Source organism: Cynocephalus volans, chromosome 10 (genome assembly GCF_027409185.1).
Source record: "Cynocephalus volans isolate mCynVol1 chromosome 10, mCynVol1.pri, whole genome shotgun sequence".
NCBI classification, from domain to species: Eukaryota; Metazoa; Chordata; class Mammalia; order Dermoptera; family Cynocephalidae; genus Cynocephalus; species Cynocephalus volans.
The window spans coordinates 32,696,820-32,702,819 of NC_084469.1; the positions used below are offsets into that span (position 1 = coordinate 32,696,820).

At 43.9% G+C, this 6,000-nt stretch overlaps 1 non-coding gene across 1 annotated transcript; it reads right to left on the minus strand.

The window, feature by feature from the left end:
* Window positions 1–82: 82 nt before the first annotated feature.
* On the minus strand, window positions 83–189 carry LOC134389743 (U6 spliceosomal RNA). Its single transcript, XR_010024721.1, has one exon. It is a non-coding gene; the product is annotated as a U6 spliceosomal RNA (small nuclear RNA).
* Window positions 190–6,000: the final 5,811 nt, after the last annotated feature.

Below are 6,000 nucleotides of genomic sequence, written 5' to 3' on the forward strand. Positions count from 1 at the left end.
ACCAGTAAATTGGTAATAATGCATGAGGAATATCAATCAGCTATTGATCGTGTACACCTGTGTTCATTTTTTTCAGATTAGAAAAAATATGGAACGCTTCACAAATTTGCGTGTCATCCTTGTGCAGGGGCCATGCTAATCTTCTCTGTATTGTTCCGATTTTAGTATATGTGCTGCCAAAAGAAGCACCACTTGTGTTCGTTTGATGCTTAACAAAACACTTTCATGTCCATCATTTTGGGGTCTCCTTCCCCTACCTGTGAGGTCCCTCATCATTGCCTCCATGTTCCAAGTGAGGACACCAAAGACCAGAGTGTCTACATGGCTCCTTGTCCATTCCCCAAACACCCCGGAAGCATCCACTTCTAGTGATAATACCTTGTAATTCCATGTTTTCCACTTCAGACCCGAGAAAGGATCTGATTGACCCCACTCACCTCGTTGCCCATGCCTGGTACATATATTGACTAAAATCTGTGCCACTGCTTATTTCACAGCCACTGGCTTAGGGCCTAGGCCAAAAACTGTTGTGATAAATGCAGATATTTCTTCAAACATTAATGGGCACCAACAAGGTTCTCTACACAGGGCCAGATGCAGTGATTATAGACATGAATAACACATGGCTCAAAGAGTTGTCATCTAATGGGGAAGACCAATAAACAGTGTCACCAGAATTATGAAAAGAGTAAAAAGCAGGAGCTACAGGTAGGATGAATCAGATCCACTCAGCTCTGTCTTAAGAAAAGCAAGGGTTCCCGTAGGCTTCCTGTAGGCTTACACATGGACTGGAGCACACTAGACCGGTGTCAGAGGCCAAGTGGCTCTGGGGACTGGCCACCCCCACCTCTCCTGTCTCTGCTGCTCTCTGCTCTGTGCTTCTTTCACCACTGACCAGCCTGCCTGTGCTCCCTGCTTTGTATACCCTGTTCTAAAGCTGTAGTTTCTGCTTTCTTGTAGCTTCTGCATCATTTCACCACAGTCTTGGCCCCAACTTGACTTCTTGGCTTCTCCCTGCAGATGCAGCCAATTCAGCCTTTCCTCTCATCACTACCACCAACCTGATGCCATGCAGCCTGGGGTTACGGACACCAAAGGGTCATGGGGTTGACCTAAGTGTGTCCCATTTACCAAGGGTGGTGGATGTGGTGGGCCCTATGACTGGCCATGTGTCTGGTGCCTTCCACCCCTTACCAACCCAGCCTGGTTCCTACATATTTAGTTCCCAAAACACCCTTTCATGATCCCATCCTCACTGCTACAACTGCAAATTCACTATATCCTCCCTAGCAGGATTGAAACTTGAAGTCTTGCTTCCTAAAGTGATTGGGGCAGGGGCCCTTCAAAGAACTCTCCACCCAGAATCCAGTGACCTGTGGTTTAAGTACAATCTCACCCGGGTGTGATTTCCATCCATTCTCCAAAGGACGGGCTAAATCCTCAATTTAACCACCAGCACTACATCATGTATAAACAATACACCTCTCACATCCTATAAAATACAATAGTTGACAAAACTACATTTGGATCAACACCCTGCATAGAGGAGAGTCATTCAGGGTTGAGGGAGAAACCCGTATATGGCAGTGTGGGCCGTTGGTCCCAGGCAGAGATGACATTCTACAGAGAGCACCTCACTGTAGTGGCCCCGGCTGCAGCCGCCGCTTGTGAGTGAAGGTCTTGTTCGGGCCAGTGAATTCCACGGGCATCAGCTTGCTGCCTCGCTTCTGCCGCAGAGTCAGCACTTCTGAAATCCTTCCCCTGGAGGGGTCTCCAGGAGGGCCTCTCACCTCTCCCACCCCAACAGCAGACCATTCCTACTCAGGAGCTGAACCACCAGCTTTTTCTCAGCTGGTTCGCTTAGATGAGGATTGCCTAAGGGACTGAGACTTCCTGCCGAGTTGGAGTCAGGCACAGGCCTGTTAGCCAGGCCTAGGTTTTGTATTTTCGTAATGAGAATTCCGCAGAATCTTAGTGGGCTGCCTGGCCATTTTTTTTTTTTTTTTTTTCTGGCAACGCCTTTACCAAAGGTCTCAGCTCAACAGGAAGCCACTCCCTTCACCTACTGGCTTTTGGCTGGCAACCCAGAACAGCTGCAGCTGCCCCACAGCAAGGCTGGCAGGCTGCTGCTGCTTAGCCATCAGTGCCCTCACAAGCTGGCCTGACGAGGGCCCTCTGCATTCAACACAAAGAGCTGCTCTTTCATTCTTTGGTGAAGAGGGGAAGTAGGTTTGGCTGAGCCAGGACAGGGAAGTATAGCAGACACTAATTTCTAGGCTGCCTCCCTCACTAGAACCCAAGCTGGTTGCTGAGACCTGGCCTGTTTACGTTCAAGGCACATAGTGCAGAGCCTGAAACATAACAGATGATTGATAGATATTTACTGAACAAATAAGAGAATACACGACTGAATGAGGGCTTTATCTTCTAGCACCCTCCCTTCTCCAATCATGTGGCCCCATAGGATCTGCCAGGTCCTTAGAGACCCCACCCTCTGGCCAGAGTTGATTGGCCCTGGGGAGGACACCTGAGAAAGCCAGGCCAAAGAAAGCCCTTCCTTGAGGATTTTGTCAAATATGAACTCAGGAAGGCAGCCTCTCTACTGCCATAAGAGACAACATGTAGATGCATGAGGCAGCCATGTCATTCCTTGTCTTTTACGTGGAGTGAGAGGGAATGCAGCCCATATGCAGAGACAAGGAGGGACAGGAAAGGGCTGTCAGCACTCCAGCCCCTGGGCCAGACATGCCAGAGGCCCAGCTGTGCCCGTCACCTCCTGCAGGCTGGCTGTCCAACACTTCCTTGGACTGAATGAGGTACCTCAGTCTCTTTCCAGTAAGTGCCCCTTTTCTTGGCTTAAAAATAGAAGGATTAAAAATAGTATAAAGAAAACAAAAAGTGTTCCATAACAATACCCAGAAAAACCCTTCTTCTTCTTTTTTTTTTTTAAATAAAAGATGACCGGTAAGGGGATCTTAACCCTTGACTTAGGGTTGTCAGCCCCACGTTCTCCCAAGTGAGCTAACCGGTCATCCCTATATAGGGATCCGAACCCGTGACCTTGGTGTTGTCAGTACCACACTCTCCCAAGTGAGCCATAGGCTGGCCCGAAAAACCCTTCTAATAAAAAAGTAACACGACACCACTAGAAAAATCGGAAAATGCAGAAAGATAAAATGAAAATCAAATGCTTTCCTATATCCACCCAGCTCCTCTCTCCAAAGATTAATAGCTTCTTGTAAATCTTCTAGACCCAAATCTGCAGCGTGTGTGTGTGTGCGTGTGTGTGTGTGTGTACAAAAAGCATTGGACTATGTTTACTATTCCCCAACTTTTGAAACAAGGCTTCCTCATTCTTTTTAAATGGCATCGTGCTCCATTATGTGCAGGTACGATAACTCCTTTTCCACTTCTCAATGGTCAGACATGTAAGATGCTAGCCATTTTGGGTTTGGCAACTCCATACTATGCAACAATGAACATATTTATGCATTTATCTTTGGCATAACGTTTGCAAATATATAGGGTAAATTCCTAGCTGTGGAATTGCTGAGACAAAGAGTTCATGCATTCTTTTTGTAAACCGTTGATCCCTATTTCCTCATTCTCTCTCCCCAGGACAGAATAGCGTCAAACTGTTTAAATTTGCCAAACAACAGGTGAAAACTGCGATCTCCTTATTTTGATTTACATGTCTTGACGGGAGAGGTTGAGCTTTTTCCCTCCAACAGATGAACTAGCCTGTATATGTATGCATGTCTTCTGAAAACTGCCTATTCATAGCAGCGGAACAAAATAATATTTGTTCCAGTATATGAGGATCGGCTAAACGATAAAGATGAAATATTACATCAATGTAGAAAATAAGGCTCAAGCAAAAAAATGTTGTTGGGACAACTAGAAAACCAATCATCAAAATAACCAGACCCTCATCTCTCTACTTCCAGTAGGTGGATCAAATATTTGAATGTAAGATGAAGCCGAGAAAGTCCCAGAGTAAAGCAAGGATCAAAGTGTTCATTATCTCAGAGGGAATAAATCCTTTCTTCTTCCCTTCCCTAGAACTCAAAATCAGAGAACATAAAGAAAAAGAATATATTTACAACTAATGTAGGGCCAAAATAAATGGCCAGCAAATGACAAACTGGGAGAGAACCTCAGCACCCAATGGCTTACCTTTTTTATTTATAAAGTGCTCATAGAAAGCCAAGAAAAGCTGATAAGCTGGTGAAGTAACTTGGGCTGCTGGGTCGCTCCTCAAAACTGAAACCTAGAAGTGGAGCGAATGTGACAGCGCTGCTGTGAAACGGAGAGGACCCTGGGGACAGGGGAGGTCGGGGTCACAGGCGAAGTGAGGCCGGTGCTACAGGCAAGAGATGTACGAAAATGATGAAAACTCATCATGAATAACTTCAAAAAGAGAGGGGCAAGCATGAGAGAGAGAGAGAGAGAGAGAGAGAGAGTGTGTGTGTGTGTGTGTGAGAGAGAGAGAGAGAGAGAGGTTGGAGAGGGAGGCTGGACAGTCCCCTTGGAGATCCTGCGACGCTGAGCTCAGAGCGCGGCCTGGCGGGGGGGAGTCAGGGCGCAGGGTGAAGTGCTGCCCTACCCAGGTGGCGATCTCTTTACCAACTTGGATAAAGAAGAGAGAAAACAAAAGTCCTTGAGACTTCAGAGAGTGAGAAGATGGTGGTGGAGAAGATGATGTGTCTATAGATGCAGTCGGGAAGATTCTGCTGATCTTGAAAGTCCAGGAGAAAAGGATTCAGAGTCCAAGAAAAACTGATAAGAAATCCCAGTTCCTAAATAGTTTGATGGGATGGGAATCCCTAAGCAAGAAGGATGCAAGAAGCGATCATAAAATGATGAGTGTTAGATCCAGTGGTTCATACTCCTAAATTCTTACGGACTTTTAATACTCTTGCTACTAATACTTAGTATTTATACTATAATATTAAAAGTAAGTGGAAGTGAATTTTTAAAAAAGAGTAAGTGGGAATGGAAAATGGACAACCACTTTGGAAAACTGGCAGTTTCTTATAATGTTATGTACACATTTCCCATATGATCCAGGAATTCACTCCTAGGTATTTATCTAAAAGTAAGGAAAACACATATCTGCAAAAGATTGCCCACAAATACTCATAGCGGTTTTACTGATCATAGCCAAAAACTAGAAATAACCCAAATATACACCAACAGAATAATGGATAAACTGTGGTAGACCCATGCAATTGCATACTACTCAGCAGTAAAAGGAACAGTGCATACTGTGGCACAAAGTACACACAAGGATGAATTTCAAAAACATTCTGCTAGTGAAAGCAGCCTGACCCAAAAGAGCACATACTGTATGATTCTATTTATGGGAAGTTCTAGAATAGGCAAAACTAATCTATGATGATAGAAATCAGATTGATGGTTGCTTGATTGGGGGACTGACTGGAAAGGGGCACAAGGGCATTTCCGGAAAGGGTGAGGGAGTGGACACATTTGTCAAAACTCATGGAACTGTCCACTTAAAATCTGTGTATTTCTCTGTATGTAAATTATTACTTGATGTATAAAAGTTTTTAGTTAAAAACAAAAGTAAGGCATATTGTTTAAATGCACCATGGAGGACTACTTATAGGGCATAGACCTTTTTGTATCATAATTCTTAAAGGCCATTTTAAATAATTACAAAGAGAGTTTACTGTCAGATGCCATGGGTTACACTTCCATGGTTATAACTATATCCATTTTTGTAAAGTATAACAGTTATATAAAATACAAAATAAATACAATTCCCATCTTCTTTTCATAATAGCATCTCACATTTTTACTCCTTCCAGTACAATTATGGGCAGCACATTAGTAACACAGGTAATGTTTTCTGAAATTTTTTTTGTCATAGCCAGTTTCATTTTTTTCTTGTCCTTTCATGTTTTCCTTATAAAAGTTTACTTGATACTGAAATGAGTGCATGAATAAACTCTTCCTTTAAATATTCTCTGTTAGAGT